Source organism: Hordeum vulgare, chromosome 2H (genome assembly GCF_904849725.1).
Source record: "Hordeum vulgare subsp. vulgare chromosome 2H, MorexV3_pseudomolecules_assembly, whole genome shotgun sequence".
In the NCBI taxonomy this organism is placed as follows: domain Eukaryota; kingdom Viridiplantae; phylum Streptophyta; class Magnoliopsida; order Poales; family Poaceae; genus Hordeum; species Hordeum vulgare.
Window position 1 is genome coordinate 113,365,609 of NC_058519.1, and position 18,252 is coordinate 113,383,860.

Genomic DNA, 18,252 nt, shown 5'->3' on the forward strand with positions numbered 1-18,252 from the left:
TATAACTCACGTGGAACTCATGGTGTCAAAGTTTTAGCTGAACACAGAGGAAGATAGGGGCTTATAGTTTTGCCTCCCAACAGTTTACCTCAAGGGTAAAGTCAACAATAATAAAGCATGAGTACTCAACTCCAAGTTGATATATGAATATAGATCTTTCCCAAGCATGTGACGGTAGCCAAGACAAAGGCAAAAAGGGAATTGGTGATGATCACCATGACTCTTACAAGGGTAAAAAGTAAAGGTACAAGATAGGACCTTCGCAGAGGGAAGCAGAGGTTGTCATGCGTGTCCTCTTAGTGCAGAGGAACGTCGCTTTATATTGCCTCCTGTGATAAAGAACTTTATTATGCAGGCTGTCGCTTTTATGTCTTCCTCATCACAGGTTCGTACAAAGCTTATTTTTCACACACTAATAGATCATACATATTAGAGAAAAAAATTTATTGCTTGCACCGATGACAACTCTAACATCCCAAATTTTGGAATTTTAAACTAATTATTAGATTGTTTGTTTGTTTGCTTGTGTGATTGAAACTTGAGTGAAAATTTGAAACTTTTCAAAAACTTTTGAATGAGAGGGAATAAAATGACGTTCCCCTTCTCCGGTGAGTTCAAATTCAATCATTTAAAAGCAAAGAGAGAAGATGACATGACTTCTTCAACTATAAAGAATTTGAACGGAGTTTGCATTTGAATCCTTTCAAAATATTTACCCTTGCTTCTATATTTTTCTTCCCCGAGAAAAGGCCCCGACAAAATTCTTGCACGCAAGAAAGAGCGGAGGAACATGACCCTCAAACACACGGGCATTTTGAAAGTTATTTGAACCATAAAACTTAGAGGGTCATTTGAAAATTATTCGCAAAAGAAAATAAATCTTTTAGGCAATTTTGTGAAAATAATTTTTTCTGAAGTTTTTATTTTTTGCCGTGGAAAAATGCCCATCATTTATATTTTATTTTTCTGATAATTTTAGTATATAGAAACTCTTTATTCCGAATTGATTTGAATTCCCTTTTATCGTTTTAGTTTCCTAGTTTTAAAAATAGGAAATGAATCACTTTTACTTGGAAACACCTGCTGGCCCATCAAGAGTTTTCCTATTTTGGCCCAACAGAAGATCTTCTTCCTCCTCTATCTCTTCCCCACATCATAGGAGCTTTCCTTAGCCATGGACAGGGAGATCTTCACCTCCGGGATTCGCGAAGCTCTTTCCCTCCCAGCACCTCCCGTCGCCCCTATAAGAAGGCCCCGGCCCTCCTAGTTCCATTCCCGTTGAAACCGCCGCCTCTCCCCACCTCCTCCTCCCCCTGCACCATCGCCGGAGTCGGCCACTAGAGAACCGCCGGAGCTCCCCATCGCCCCTACACCCCCTCCACACCCCTCCTCCGCCGACTCCCCACCCCGTCGGCGACCTCCCCTCCTCGCCGGAGTAGCTACCTCGCCGGAGTTCTTCCTCTCTGTCACCCATGGTGAGATTCACGAAATCCCGTATAGCAGTTTTTTCACAAAATTGCAATCTTAGAAAATTCATATCTATTAGTCTATAACTCCGAATTAGGTGATTCTTTTTGCCTTGGATAACAAATTTTATGTAGTTTCTGTAGATATATAATTTATCTATGTTTGGATTTATAAAAATTGAGTTAGATCAGATTTGAATTAAAGCTTGTTTTTCTTATTCCGGGAGTTTAAAAATAGCTTTTAATTTGATTCTTTTTGCTGCTGCTTCGTATTGATCAATTTTTTTTAAATATTTTTACTTAGTAACTTGTTTGCATGGAATCAGTTCAAGTTCCTTAGTAACTTGCAATTGGTTTCTCCACTATTTCAAATCCCGTTCGGAAATACTTTCAAATAGTTTTGTGAAAAATACTTTATTTTGTCTTAGTAGAATTTATATCTTAGTTCCTTGTTATTTTTTTCTGTTAGACAAAAACTATTTATTGTTTGACGTAGTAGAAGACTCCCTAGTCTTATTTGAAGTTTCCTTCGGATTCCTATTCGCTCTCTCTTTTGTTTTGATTGCTAGAATGATTGCTAGTATGAGTGCTTATGTGAATGACATGTTTGTTATATAGATTTCATCGGAGAGTGACGAGTAGTCTATCAAGTTATTTCTCGATAAATTCTTCTTCGTCAACATCACCAGGCAAGTCACTTTGATCATACTATCACCTATGTTTTATGCATCGTAGTTCTACCATCCTATGCCCAATTGCATGCTGAGTAGGTACTTGGAAATTTTAGTATAGATTGTAGTATCATGTGGTAGGCACACAACAACCCCGATACTTGGCCCCGGGACGACAAATTTCATATTGCTATGCTTGAGTAGACAGGATTTCGGTTGAGTGCATAACACGAGTGATGCGAGGTTGATTAAATAATCAAGACCGGTTAAGACAAGATTTTCAAGACCTCGGACGCAATGCAACTCTGGGTGAAGGACGGATGATCGGCTCCCTGGAGAACCCAGTGGATGACCCGGGATGCTGGAGTGGCCATGACATCCTGCGGAAAGCTTCACCCAGGCTCAAAGAGACGGACGGATATTTTCAAGACCCAAGGCTTACCTGCACAGCCACAAGTCATTATGGGCTCTGGCTTGGTTGGACAACGCGGCGACTCTGGACAGGCGGTGCTAGCAGATGTAGACGAACGGTAGGAATGGATGGGCACCGACAGGGATTCAGAGGGACCCGTTGAAAGACCATGTTTTGATCATCTGGTCTTCAAACACCCTGAAGTGCGAGGACATACTCGGAGGCGATCAAATCTTGTGGGGAACGTGTGCAAAACTCTGCAGAGTACTCAAACCTAATCGATTAGCCGTGTCCACGGTCATGGACAACTTGAGCCAAAGGAACTGAAGTTATCTGGATTTCTCAACACCATTATATATATTTGATGAGGGTAATTATTGACAACTCGGGTACGAGAACTGGTTGGCGGAACCATCTCGTTAACAACCAACAATGTAGTAACATTTTGCTTTTAGCCGTCTCTTGATGTAGGAGAAAACTTGCTTTTCGCTTAAAAAAACTTATAGCCCCACCTGCCATATATGCATATAGTATAGATGATTACTTTTCACCCCTCTCTTATGTGACTTGCCGGCATATTCAATATGCTGACCTACACGACTGCAACGTCTTATGTTGCAGATATTTTTCTTCGACGAGTAAGAGTATGATTCAGGGTTACGGTCTACACTCAACTTGCCGTTGGTGTTTATTGGAACTCCACTCACTTGACTGCTTCCGCTGAGATATTTAAGGTATATATCAGTTTTACGCTATTTACATGTGATTGCACTTTGATATATACATTGATGTACTGTGTGTGCCAGCATACTGATCCAGGGATGGCACAGAAACACAGAGGCTTGACTCGTTTGGAGTCGGGTCGCTACAGAAATGGTATCAGAGCACATGTTGACTGCAGGACATGACCCTAGAAACTGGAAATTTCTTAGGAAAGGATCTCTCAAAAATTCCAAATTTTCAAGAACACCTTTTACTTCTCATCTCTTCTGATTTCATCAAACATTCTCTCTCACCTCAAATAGTTAGACAATGCCATTTCCCCTTTGACCACGTGAAGGATCAACCGACTCCCACTTCAAAGTAAAGAGGATTTCATCATGCATTTGAAGAATTGAAGCTGGACCAATTGAAGACTCTCAAGACCCGAAGAACTCGAAGACCCTGAAGTGTTCGAATAATTATATGACCATTAGAAGTCCAAACCCCTTTTATATACCCACGTTAGATATGATGAATTGTGTGCCGTCATTGGTGTGTGTTTTCCGACGGCCACAACTAAAACCTATTCTCAAAAATACTGTTTGTATTGTGTGTATCTCCCTCCCTCTCTTACCCATCTCATCCCCAAAACCTCAACCCTACCAGATGGAGTATGAAGCTGGACTTGTAGTCTCTGGACCAATGACCCAGCTGGAAGCTGATATATGAATTCAGAACATGGAGAACCACGTCGGGAGCAACTTGATCTCCAGGAAGTATGAAGTGGAACACGCTCTTTAGTACTTTACACAAAGTGCTGCAATCTGGTGGAAAATGCATCATGCCATACAAGGATTCAGTGGAGCAGAAACTTGGGACGAATTCAAGAAGACTCTGTTAAGATCACGTCTCATTCAGAAATGCTATGATAATCCGACGGAGAAGACTTGTGCATGCAAGATCTGTGGAGAAATAGGACACACCCAGGAAGAACACAAGGATGGATGCACTCATTGTGAAGAAAATCACCCAGCTGAGGAATGCCCAACTAGTCAGGTGACTTGTTTCTTGTGTGAAGGAACCACCCACTACCCCGCTCAGTGTCATATTTACCCCAAGGTGCAACAAGTTGTCAAGCAGCAGAAAGATGCAGTGAAGGAAACCCTCAAGAAGAAGATTCTAGAAGAGCCGGTGATGAACGAAAATATTGAAGACCCTGATGGACAAGGTCTGACCAGATTTTTTCTCCAATGCATGCTACTCATGTGGAGAAGAAGCACATTATTCACAGGACTGCATGAAGAGAAGCCAAGAGTATCTGGGAAACTTCCCGACGAAAAAAGTGGAGTTTGATCCACTTGAAATTGAAGAACTGGCCAAAATAAAGGAGTCCGGAAAGAAGAGAAAGTACCCTCGGAAGAGCCAAATCTTTGTAAATATAGACCTGAGTCATGTCAGATGTTACAAGTGCATGGAATTTGGCCACCACAAATACATGTGCTCAGGAAGGAAGCCGGAAATCCAAGGAGCAAAAGCAAACGCTAAGAAGCCTCGAGACTTGTCATAACTCATTTGCTTTCGTTGCAAGGAAGCAGCACATTATGCTAGTGATTGTCCACAAGGGAAGAAAGCTAAAATGGAGTAGATAAGTTTGGACAGTGGCAATAAGTGGAACCTGAAGCACTCTTGTTTTTCATGGGATCATGGAGTGTATTATTTTGTAACAGAAGTCCCTGAGATTGTACTAACATCATGAATAAATGGAATTTATTGTCTCATGATTGCCTATGTTGAAACTGTATGCGTTGTTTCTCTTCGAACAAAGATCTCTGAACATTATGAGGATATGAGAAAATATGGTCTATGCAGGCATGAGTATGTCTCATTTTAAGTGTGGTAGTAATCAGTAAACCCACAGGATCAATTAGTAGGAATGTGCCATAACTACCAAGGAGACATATACATTCCTCTCAGTACCTATTTACTGACACCTGCAGATGACAACTCTCTACGAGTCATTCCTCAAGGGCCCAGAAACGATCATGACCCTGACCAGTGATCATGATTACCCGAAAATCCTGAAGGACATGATGAAGCACATTCACCTTGAAGGAGATGCAGTCTACAAAGGCTACCCATTCCTGGAGAATGGAGTGGAACTTTGGTACGTGGAAGTACACCTCCACCATGTTAAAGGAGTTTGTCCAAAGACTATGGGGCACTACTTTTTCATTTCACGTGTACCACGAGCAACCTTCTTTGATGTTGTTCATGAAGCTGCCATGGAAGCCATACGTCAGATTGGAGAAATACTTGAAGCAAGACTCCGTCATACCCAGGAATACCTGAGTGAGGTACGTGTGGAGATGATGGAGATGAAGCTCATGACCACCATGATGAAGCAAAAGATGGATGATTTCAAGGAGCACCTCGGAAAGTTCGAGTGGAACTAAAGTACCTCCAAGAGAGACAGATGAATAAAGTTGGCAGAAATGCTTGACCATACCGAACAATGTGGATGGCAGCATTTGTAATAAATTACTTTTGAGTTAGAATTTTGAAGAAAGCAAGGATGTAATAAAGGATTGATTATGAAATGAATATGATTTATGGAAGAAGCTATGATGGATCAGCAAACGTTTTCTTAGGAGCATACGAAAACCTGAGAGTTGTGAAGATACGATAGATGTTTCGTTCAGCTTGCAGAACCAATGGATTATCCGAACTTCGTCCGTGGACAAGAGAAATTCTGCAACGCTTGTGAGGATGCCCAAGTATTAGAATGCGAGATTCGCTAAACCTTATACAGAGAAATGATTTGGGTGCGGAATGGATTGATCACCATGACGACTTACTCTTATCATTTATCTTGTTATTCGGAATGGTAAATCTGAGAGACTTACCCATAGTGAGAGACGACGTTCTTTGAAGCTTTTGTTTAAGCCTTAGAATGGTATGTTGAACGCCCCATGTACATGACATCTGTTGTCACGCGTAGGAAATTTTACGGTGAGAATGAAACCAAGACCCCTCCCTCTGCAGGATAGTCACAAATGGTAGACCACCATGAGAACCATCGATATGTTATTTAGAATTGACCTCGAGACTGTCAGTTAAGAAGACCCAGTAACGGAAGAAGCTTATATCAACGGAAGAGCCCTCGTTTTGATGGAGATGTTATGAATATAACGGAAGATATGAAGACTGTGAGGAGTCAGATGCCAAAACCCCAGAGGATTATTAAAATCTTAAGGGACCAGTATCTCTCATTTTAAGTGTGGTAGCATCCCACCTTGCCGGAGTTGGATTTGTTCGAAGACCCCCCCAAACCCTAACCTTTCTTTGTAACCTCTTCGAATCTCGAGGACGAGATTCATTTTAAGTGTGGTAGATTTGTAACATCCCAAATTTTGGAATGTTAAACTAATTATTAGATTGTTTGTTTGTTTGCTTGAGTGTTTGAAACTTGAGTGAAAATTTGAAACTTTTCAAAAACTTTTGAATGAGAGGGAATAAAATGACTTTCCCCTTCTCTGGTGAATTCAAATTCAATCATTTAAAAGCAAAGAGAGAAGATGACATGACTTCTTCAACTATAAAGAATTTGAACGGAGTTTGCATTTGAATCCTTTCAAAATATTTTCCCTTGCTTCTATATTTTTCTTCCCCGAGAAAATGCCCCGACAAAATTCTTACACGCAAGAAAGAGCGGAGGAACATGACCCTCAAACACACGGGCATTTTGAAAGTTATTTGAACCCTAAAACTTAGAGGGTCATTGGAAAATTATTCGCAAAAGAAAATAAATCTTTTAGGCAATTTTGTGAAAATAATTTTTTCTGAAATTTTTATTTTTTGCCGTGGAAAAATGCCCATCATTTATATTTTATTTTTCTGATAATTTTAGTATATAGAAACTCTTTATTCCGAATTGATTTGAATTCCCTTTTATCGTTTTAGTTTCCTAGTTTTAAAAATAGGAAAGGAATCACTTTTATTTGGAAACACCTGCTGGCCCATCAAGAGTTTTCCTATTTTGGCCCAACAGAGGATCTTCTTCCTCCTCTGTCTCTTCCCCACGTCACAGGAGCTTTCCTTAGCCATGGACAGGGAGATCTTCACCTCCGGGATTCGCGAAGCTCTTTCCCTCCCAGCACCTCCCGTCGCCCCTATAAGAAGGCCCCGGCCCTCCTAGTTCCATTCCCGTTGAAACCGCCGCCTCTCCCCACCTCCTCCTCCCCCTGCACCATCGCCGGAGTCGGCCACCAGAGAACCGCCGGAGCTCCCCATCGCCCCTGCACCCCCTCCCAACCCCTGCGCGCCCCACCCCTCCTCCACCGATTCCCCACCCCGCCGGCGACCTCCCCACCTCGCCGGAGCAGCTACCTCACCGGAGTTCTTCCTCTCTGTCACCCATGGTGAGATTCACGAAATCCCGTATTGCAGTTTTTTCAGAAAATTGCAATCCTAGAAAATTCATATCTTTTAGTCTATAACTCCGAATTAGGTGATTCTTCTTGCGTTGGATCACAAATTTTATGTAGTTTCTGTAGATATATGATTTGTCTATGTTTGGATTTATAAAAATTGAGTTAGATCAGATTTAAATTAAAGCTTGTTTTGCTTATTCCGGGAGTTTAAAAATAGCTTTTAATTTGATTCTTTTTGCTGCTGCTTCGTATTTATCATATCATTCAGTAGTTTACGTTTCAATTTTTTTTAAATATTTTTACTTTTGGTTTTAAGCAATACAGATTCTGTTTTAGCCTTTTTTGTTTTCTTGCTATTTCTTTTGTATTAATTGTTCTTAATTTGTTTTTTTGTAATTGTGACAAGTTATATTTTGTTTTTTGATATTGACCAGTAACTTTTCAACAACAACAAAATTTTATTTTTATTTATTCTTATTTGTTTGCATGGAATCAATTCTAGTTCCTTAGTAGCTTGCAATTGGTTTCTCCACTGTTTCAAATCCCGTTCGGAAATACTTTCAAATAGTTTTGTGAAAAATATTTTATTTTATCTTAGTAGAATTTATATCTTAGTTCCTTGTTATTTTTTTCTGTTAGACAAAAACTATTTATTGTTTGACGTAGTAGAAGACTCCCTAGTCTTATTTGAAGTTTCTTTCGGATTCCTATTCGCTCTCTCTTTTGTTTTGATTGCTAGAATGATTGCTAGTATGAGTGCTTATGTGAATGATATGTTTGTTATATAGATTTCATCGGAGAGTGACGAGTAGTCTATCAAGTTATTTCTCGATAAATTCTTCTTCGTCAACATCACCAGGCAAGTCACTTTGATCATACTATCACCTATGTTTTATGCATCGTAGTTCTACCATCCTATGCCCAATTGCATGCTGAGTAGGTACTTGGAAATTTTAGTATAGATTGTAGTATCATGTGGTAGGCACACAACAACCCCGATACTTGGCCCCGGGACGACAAATTTCATATTGCTATGCTTGAGTAGACGGGATTTCGGTTGAGTGCATAACACGAGTGATTCGAGGTTGATTAAATAATCAAGACCGGTTAAGACAAGATTTTCAAGACCTCGGACGCAATGCAACTCTGGGTGAAGGACGGTTGATCGGCTCCCTGGAGAACCTAGTGGATGACCCGGGATGCTGGAGAGGCCATGACATCCTGCGGAAAGCTTCACCCAGGCTCAAAGAGAAGGACGGATATTTTCAAGACCCAAGGCTTACTTGCACAGCCACAAGTCATTATGGGCTCTGGCTTGGTTGGACAACGCGGCGACTCTGGACAGGCGGTGCTAGCAGATGTAGACGAACGGTAGGAATGGATGGGCACCGACAGGGATTCAGAGGGACCCATTGAAAGACCATGTTTTGATCATCCGGTCTTCAAACACCCTGAAGTGCGAGGACATACTCGGAGGCGATCAAATCTTGTGGGGAACGTGTGCAGAACTCTGCAGAGTACTCAAACCTAATCGATTAGCTGTGTCCACGGTCATGGACAACTTGAGCCAAAGGAACTGAAGTTATCTGGATTTCTCAACACCATTATATATATTTTATAAGGGTAATTATTGACAACTCGGGTACGAGAACTGGTTGGCGGAACCATCTCGTTAACAACCAACAATATAGTAACATTTTGCTTTTAGCCCTCTCTTGATGTAGGAAAAAACTTGCTTTTCGCTTAAAAAACAATTATAGCCCCACCTGCCATATATGCATATAGTATAGATGATTACTTTTCACCCCTCTCTTATGTGACTTGCCGGCATATTCAATATGCTGACCTACACGGCTGCAACGTCTTATGTTGCAGATATTCTTCTTCGACGAGTAAGAGTACGATTCAGGGTTACGGTCTACACTCAATTGCCGTTGGTGTTTATTGGGACTCCACTCCCTTGACTGCTTCCACTGAGATATTTAAGGTATATATCAGTTTTACGCTATTTACATGTGATTGCACTTTGATATATACATTGATGTACTGTGTGTGCCAGCATACTGATCGAGGGATGGCACAGAAACACAGAGGCTTGACTCGTTTTGATTCGGGTCGCTACAACAACTTACTTGAAGGATCTTATTCAATCCATTGGTAGGTATGGTGGACTCTCATGGCAAAACTGGTTGGAGGTTTAGGGATGCACAAGTAGTATCTCTACTTGGTGCGGGAGTTTTGGCTAATATGAGGTGGAAGCACTCGTCACATGCTATGGGATCTCCAATCATATAACATTGTTTGGAACCAAGCAAACACAACTCATTATGTTGTCTTCCTTGTCCAACATCTACTCCTAGGCATGTAATAGTTTGGTGAGTGCTCACAATTGCAAAAAGTGTCTAAGATGATACATTTATATGTGAACCTCTCTTTCCTTATTACTTCTTATTAATTGCAACAAGTTTCAATCATCATACTTGTCATAAGTGAAGTTATCACTTTCCATAAGATCGTCTCATGATCTTTCATGCTATCTTTGTTTTCATACTCTTGATCATGGCACAAAGCAAAGCCCTTGACTAAGACACTCTTTATTATATAGCTCGTAAGCTCGAATACAACGGGTGTGAAACAAAAGCAAAAGACTCAAACTAAAAACTAAAGACTTATTCCTCTAAAAGAAGAAATAAAAACTGAAAAGGAAAGAACTAAAATAAAGGTAAAAGCAAAAGATATAAAGGTGATACGATACGAGGGCAACTCCCGCAAGCTTGGCAGAAGCCAAGGGGATTGCCCATACCAATGTTTAGTTGCCTTCCTTCGGTAGTGATGGTGGTGTTGTTGGAGCGGTCTGATCCTCCGTCTTCCAAGGCGTAGATGCTCCATCATGGCAGGATGAACGAGTCGCTGGAATCCTCAAATCTGCAGCAGACAACAAGCTCGAAACGAAAACAGAGGAAAACTATGCGATACGGAGATCAAAACCTTCGGGCGACTATATATTGATTTTTTCTGGGCCAGAAGGAGTCTTCCGCAAGAAAATGGAGTCCGGGAGGCACACGAGGTGCACACAAGCTTGCCCACCGCCACCAGGGGGGTGGTGGCGGAGTGGGCCCTTGTGGCTTCCTCGTTTGCTCTCCGAACTGCTTTTTATTTTTCTAATTTTCCAAAAATTCCAAAACTGAGGAAGTTTCCTATTGGAAAAGTATCGGAGTCCAATTTCTTGCCGAAACAGATACATCTTCGTTTTCAAGGTATGAAACAGGCTGATAAACATCCCTTATGTACTCCTCTGGAGTTATGACATTGATGATATTGGTCTCAACATTTATGGGAGTACCAGAGATGTAATGCTTTATTCTTTGACCATTTACCACTCTAGGAAAATTTCCTTCCGTGTTATTGATTTTGATGGCACCGGAACGATATACTTCCTCGACAACATAGGGACCTTCCCATTTAGAGAGAAGCTTGCATGCATAGAATCTCAAACGAGAATTGTATAGCAAGACATAATCACCTACATTGAACTCTTGTTTCTGTATTCGTTTGTCGTGCCATCTCTTAACCTTTTCCTTGAACAACCTGGCATTCTCGTACGCCTCGGCTCTCCATTCATCCAACGAGCTGATATCAAACAACCGCTTCTCACCGGCAAGTTTGAAATCAAAGTTGAGCTCTTTGATTGCCCAATAAGCTTTGTGTTCCAGCTCAAGAGGTAAATGACAGGCCTTACCGTAAACCATTTTATACGGTGACATGCCCATGGGATTCTTATAAGCAGTCCTATAAGCCCATAGTGCGTCGTCAAGTTTGCTAGACCAGTTCTTTCGAGATCTATTGACGGTATTTTGTAGGATCAACTTGATCTCCCTATTACTCAACTCCACTTGACCACTAGACTGAGGATGATAAGGAGATGCAACTCTATGGTTGACATCATACTTAGCTAGCATCTTGTGGAAAACACCATGAATGAAGTGTGAACCGCCATGAGTCATCAAGTATCTAGGGACTCCAAATCTTGGGAATATGACTTCTTTAAGCATTTTAATAGAGGTGTGGTGATCAGCATTTTTAGTGGGGATAGCTTCTACCCACTAAGTAACGTAATCCACAGCAACTAAGATGTGAGTGTACCCATTGGAACTCGGGAAGGGTCCCATATAATCAAAGCCCCAGACATCAAATGGTTCAATGACAAGTGAATAGTTCATAGGCATCTATTGACGCTTACTGATGTTCCCTATCATTTGGCATTCGTCACAAGACAAGACAAACTTACAGGCATCCTTGAAGAGAGTGGGCCAATAGAAACCTGATTGCAATACCTTATGGGCAGTTCTATCTCCAGCATGGTGTCCTCCGTAGGCTTCGGAATGACACTTCTGCAGGATCTGTCCCTGTTCATGTTCAGGCACACAACATCTAATTACACCATCTACTCCTTCCTTATAAAGGTGAGGATCATCCCAAAAGTAGTGTCTCAAACCAAAGAAGAATTTCTTCTTTTGTTGATAGGTGAAACTGGGTGGTATGTATTTGGCTACGATATAGTTTGCATAATCGGCATACCACGGTGCACTAAGTGAAGTGCGGATGACATTTAATTGCTCATCAGGAAAGTTGTCATCAATTGGTAGTGGGTCATCAAGGACATTCTCTAGCCTAGACAATTTATCTGCTATAGGGTTATCAGCACCCTTTCAGTCAACGACGTGCAAATCAAATTCCTGTAGCAGGAGAACCCATCTGATCAGCCTAGGATTAGCGTCCTTCTTCTGCATAAGGTACTTAATAGCAGCAGGATCAGAGTGAATAGTGACTTTGGAATCAACTATGTAAGATCTGAACTTTTCACATGCAAACACTACTGCTAAAAATTCCTTCTCCGTAGTGGCATAGTTTCTTTTGGCACTGTCTAGAGTTTTACTAGCGTAATGAATGACATTAAACTTCTTGTCAACTCTCTGTCCTAGAACAGCACCAACAACATAATCACTAGCATGACACATGATTTCAAAGGGCAAGTTCCAGTCAGGTGGTTGAACAATAGGTGCGGTTATCAAAGCCTTTTTAAGTATTTCAAAGGCTTCCTCACAATCCTCATCAAAAACAAAAGGAACATCCTTCTGCAAGAGGTTGGTAAGAGGCCTAGAAATCTTAGAGAAGTCTTTAATGAACCTTCTATAGAAACCAACATGACCTAAGAAACTTTGTATACCTCTGATATCTGTGGGGCAAGGCATTTTATCAATTTCATCAACCTTAGCCTTATCAACTTCAATGCCTCTTTCAGAGATTTTGTGTCCCACGACGATACCTTCATTAACCATAAAGTGGCACTTCTCCCAATTCAATACGAGGTTGGTTTCTTCGCATCTCTATAAGACTCGATCAAGGTTGCTGAGGCAATCATCAAAGGAAGACCTGTAAATGGAGAAGTCATCCATGAAAACCTCGACAATCGTTTCACAAAAGTCAGAGAATATAGCCATCAGACATCTTTGGAAGGTGGCAGGTGCATTACATAAGCCAAAAGGCATACGTCTATAGGCAAAGGTACCGAAAGGGTAAGTGAAAGTGGTTTTCTCTTGATCAGATTGTGCAACAAGTATTTGCGAGAAACCTGAATAACCGTCTAGAAAGCAGAAGTGTGTGTGTTTTGATAGCCTTTCTAGCATTTGGTCGATGAACGACAAAGGATAATGATCTTTCCTGGTTGCCTTGTTCAGTTTCCAGAAGTCTATCACCATTCTATAGCCGGTAATAATCCTTTGTGGGATTAGTTCATCCTTATCATTAGGAACAACGGTGATACCTCCCTTCTTAGGTACGCAATGTACAAGAATTACCCAATCACTATGAGCAACAGGATAAATAATTCCTGCTTACAGAAGCCCTTTGTATTTATTTTCTAACGACCTCTTTCATCTTAGGATTTAATCTCCTTTGATGATCAGCAACTGGTTTGAAGTCAGAATCGGTTTTAATCTTGTGCTGACATAGAGTAGGACTAATACCCTTAAGATCATCAAGAGTATATCCAATAGCAGCGTGGTGCTTCCTCAGAGTTTTTAGTAACTTCTTCTCATCACGCTCTGAGAGGAGAGCACTAATAATGACAGGATATATCTCCTTCTCATCAAGATAGGCATACTTAAGAGTATCAGGCAACTATTTAAGCTCAAACACAGGATCACCCTTTGGTGGGGGAGGATCCCCAAGCAGTTCACCAGGCAGATTATTCTTGAGAATAGGATGTTGTTCTAAGACAATTCTATCTATCTCATCTCTCTCCTCCATATGCATATCATTTTCATGCTCAAGCAGATATTGCTCTATAGGATCCGTAGGAGGTACGGCAATAGAGGAAAGAGCAATGATTTAAGCCCTACCAAACGACTCCCTTTCATGGGGTTGTCTTCCAAACTTGGAGAAGTTAAATTCATGAGACACACCCTCGAAACTTACTGTGACAGTCTCCTTAATGCAATCAATGTGAGCATTGACAGTGTTGAGAAAGGGTCTACCAAATATGATGGGACAAAAGATATCTTGTGCAGTACCAAGGACGAGGAAATCAATAGGATATTTCGTCTTACCACACATGACTTCTACGTCTCTCACAATTCCCACAGGGCAGATAGTGTCTCTATTAGCTAACGTAATAGTGACATCAATGGGTTCTAACTCAGCAGGTGCAATCCCATGTTTGCTTTCATCATAGAGAGAACGGGTTATTGCACTACCACTAGCTCCCATATCACATAAAACATGGTAGCAGTGATCTCCTATCTTAACAGAAACAACGGGCAGGCCAACTACAGGTCTGTGCTTGTCTTTCGCGTGAGGTTTAGCAATTCTAGCAGAGTTCTCACAGAATTTAATTACATGCCCGTCTATGTCTTCGGCTAAGAGATCTTTGATAATAGAAACACTAGGTTCAACTCTAATCTCCTCAGGGGGTGCAAGTGGTCTAATGTAACCCCTACGTATCACAGTTGGAGCTTTAGAATAATCCTTCATTCTAGCTGGGTATGGTGGTTTCTCAGTGTAAGCACAAGGAACAACAGGATCACTAAAAGCTATGATTTTCTCCTCAACTAGATTGGTTTTGGCTATGTTGCTTTCTACAGGAGGATGATATTTAAACCACTTCTCTTTGGGAATATCAACATGAGCAGCAAAAGATTCACATAGAGAAGCTACTATCTCAGAGCCAAGTCCATACTTAGTGCTAAAATCTCTAGAAGTGTTTGTCTCAACAAAAGATTTAACGCAATCAAACTGGAAATTCATACCTGACTCCTTACCTTCCTCCAGCTCCCAATCTTCAGAGTTGCGTTTGATTCTCTCCAATAAATTCCACTTGTGATCAATATCATTCTTCATAAAAGAACCGACACAAGAAGTGTCAAGCTTGGTACGATCTGCATGAGAAAGTCGAGCATAAAAGTTCTGAGTGATGATTTATCTCGAGAGCTCATGATTGGGGCAAGAATATAGCATGGATTTAAGCCTCCCCCAAGCTTGAGCTATGCTTTCCCTGTCACGAGGCCAAAATTTATAAATAAAGTTCCGATCACGATGTACTAAATTCATAGGATAGAACTTTTGATGAAATTCCAATTTCAACCGATTGTAGCCCCATGATCCAGCATCATCAGATAGCTTATACCATGTCAACGCCTTATTCTTCAAAGATAAAGGAAAGACTTTCTTCTTTACCTCATCCTCGGGCAAACCTGCAAGCTTAAATAAACCACAAACTTCATCTACATAGATTAGATGAAAGTGTGGATGTGAAGATCCATCTCCTGTAAAAAGGATTAGCCAGCAGTTTCTCAAGCATACCCAAAGGAATTTCATAAAAGATTTTTCAGTAGGTACCTCAGGTTGAGGAGAAACTCCTCGTGCTTCCGTTCTTGGTGAAGATACCCCGAACAAACTCCTCAAAGGAAGAGTTTCCACAGTGACAAGTGACAATAAATTTCAGCATAGTATAAAAATGTTTCCTTACCAATTTCCACTTACCAAAGGCGCTTCACTCCCCGACAACGGTGCCAGAAAAGAGTCTTGATGACCCACTAGTATAGGGGATCAATCGTAGTCCTTTCGATAAGTAAGAGTGTCGAACCCAACGAGGAATAGAAGGCTTTGATAAACGGATTTCAGCAAGGTAATAACTGCAAGCAGTGAAAGTAGCGGTAACAAGTGATTGTGTAGCGAGGTGAAATGTAGCAAGCAAAGAGTAACAAGTAACAAGTAGTAGAAACGGTGCAGCAAGTGGACCAATCCCTTTTGTAGCAAGGGACAAGCCTGAACAAAGTCTTATAGGAGGAAAAACGCTCCCGAGGAGACATGGGAATTTCTGTCATGCTAGTTTCATCATGTTCATATGATTCGCGTTCGTTACTTTGATAGTTTGATATGTGGGTGGACCAGCGCTTGGGTACTGCCCTTACTTGGACAAGCATCCCACTTATGATTAACCTCTCTCGCAAGAATCCACAACTACAAAAGAAGAATTAAGACAAAGTCTAACCATAGCATTAAACTAGTGGATCCAAATCAGCCCCTCACGAAGCAGCGCATAAACTGGGGTTTAAGCTTCTGTCACTCCGGCAACCCATCATCTACTTACTACTTCCCAATGCATTCCTCTAGGCCCAAATATGGTGCAGTTTTATGTAGTCGACGTTCACATAACACCACTAGAGGAAAAACAACATACATCATATCAAAATACCGAACGAATATCAAATTCACATGACTATTATCAGCATGACTTATCCCATTTCCTCAGGAACAAAAGTAACTACTTACGAGACATAATCATAATCATGACCAGAGGTGTAATGAATAGCATCAAGGATCTGAACATAAACTCTTTGTAATGACCAAGATGCGGTCCTTTGTGATCTGGGGATCGAGGCCCCGAATTGGAAAGGAGCGCATCTAAGCGTCTCGCAAACAGGTAACACAACACATACATAATAATGAAGACAGACAATCAGGGGTTCAATTGCCTTCTCATAAATATGTCACAGTACATCACACATACAACCAAGGTAGTTCCGCTACGGACTACAAAACATAGAAAGGCTATGCTACCCTGCCTGCAGGCCCACGATCACGACCATGCCTCAATCTTCTGGATAGTTCACGAACAGGTGGCATGTCTCCTCATCGTACTGCCACGCCAGCTGCGTGCCGTCGGGGTCATCTGTCTCTGGGGTACCTGAACCTGTTGGTATTGTGGAGGAATCCGTGAGCCACGGGGACTCAGCAATCTAAGACCTTGGTGCCAGAACTAGTCAAGTTATTAGGTAGGATAAGGTGAAGTGTTTAAGGTTGCAACATCCTAAGCTTGATTTGGTGGCTATCTTACATAGATTTTATGAAGGTGGTCTACACTAGTGGTCGTGAATACTTGATCACTAAGTGAACCTGAACACCTACCTGCATCATTCATAACCCCACCGTGTTCTCGATCGAAGAGAGATCTTCGCGGGGGATAGTCATGGTTAAGCACATAGTTGGCAATTTTATTAGCTTTTGTTTAAGTTATCTAATACCGGATGTTAACAAATTATTCCAAGTTGCCACATAACCGCGGACACGACTTTCCAAAAGATTAAACGCTGCAGGGGTGCTCCAATTAGTCCATCACAAACGTACACAGGCCGCAAAGTAATCCTCTATCACGAATCTCGTCATCTCGTCGGATTCCTTAGAGCAAAACCTCAACTCTGGGGAAAACCAAAGCTTCACTGGGATTCCTATACGCAAGATATATCGCTAAGGTAAGGCAAGGCTAGCAGGACCTCCCGACATGTCGACGACCCTGATAAGAGCCGCGTATCTCAGTCTCAGGACACGCCGGATGAGTCACACTACAGGTATACCAAACCTCAGGTTGCCCTGTGGTGGCCCCATAGTCTGCCCAGTTTGGACCAACACTCATGAGGAGCACTAGCCCGGGTTGTTGAATAAATCCCTTGGGGTAGCTATTCCCTATGCAGTTTATTATTAAGTGATTAGCAAATTAACACCAATGTTGGGTCCTGCCGGACAAGCCTTAACACTACGCGATTTATCGAGGGGGTCCCCATAACAACCCCGAATGTGTTAGGAGCGATCAATATGGAATCAAACACCGGTAGCCGGTAACTATGGCGGCAATAACGGAACAAAGCACCCGGCAAAAGACTAGGCCTTCCGTTATTTACCAAGTATATAGGTGCATTAATTAAATAACAGAAATTTAAGATAATGATACCAAGCTCATGTTGTCACATGAGACAAGGCACCTGCATCTAGGAATGCTGACATTAGTAGCTGAGCAAAGCCTACTTAGCCATTCAAGTTTGCTAGGAAGGGATTAGTGTTTGGGTTCATGGAATATCAAGAGGCAATTTAATTCAGAGGTAGGCAGCGAGCAATATGACATGGAAACACAATCTAGCATAACAAGTCTAGACATGGAATCAAGGTCATGTCATCTTGCCTGTGATATCCTCAGCTTGGAATGGTTCTTGTTCGTCCTGCACGTACTCTCCCGA